Source organism: Meleagris gallopavo, unplaced genomic scaffold (assembly GCF_000146605.3).
Source record: "Meleagris gallopavo isolate NT-WF06-2002-E0010 breed Aviagen turkey brand Nicholas breeding stock unplaced genomic scaffold, Turkey_5.1 ChrUn_random_7180002000269, whole genome shotgun sequence".
NCBI classification, from domain to species: domain Eukaryota; kingdom Metazoa; phylum Chordata; class Aves; order Galliformes; family Phasianidae; genus Meleagris; species Meleagris gallopavo.
The window spans coordinates 1-508 of NW_011258137.1; the positions used below are offsets into that span (position 1 = coordinate 1).

At 57.5% G+C, this 508-nt stretch overlaps 1 pseudogene; it reads left to right on the forward strand.

Moving 5' to 3' along the window:
- The first annotated feature begins 5 nt into the window (after positions 1-5).
- LOC109365268 lies at positions 6-504 on the forward strand (annotated as a pseudogene).
- The last annotated feature ends 4 nt before the right edge of the window (positions 505-508 follow it).

Here is a 508-nt window from a genome sequence, read left to right on the forward strand (position 1 = left end):
CATGGGTGAGGTCAGTGGGGTCACTGAGGTCCCATGGATGCGATCTATGTGGTCAGTGCAGAACCGTGACCCAATCAGCTCCCTGGGTCTGGCTGTACCAGGAAGGAGGCTGGACATACAACAAGGGGAAGAACAAGTAGCAGAACACGACTGATTTCTACTTCTTCAGCACAAATCGGGAGCACGCAGGTACATATCAGTGTCAGTACCGGGCGTCTTGGCCAGGAATGCCATCCAAGGAGAGTGATCCTGTGGAGCTGGTGCTGACAGGTGTGGGCCCTGGGGACAGCAGGTGGCTCTGGTTGATCCCAACAGGACCGTGTCCCACAGCTGTACCCTCCGTTCATGCGGATCGACATTTCCTGCCTCCCAGCATTTCCCTGAGCCCTGAGGAATGTGTGGAGATAGGGGACCAATGTCACCATCCAGTGCTGGAACAAGGACTATGGGGCCACCTTCCTCCTGCACAAGGACGGCTGCTCAGCCCCCATCCAGCGCCAGCACCTCC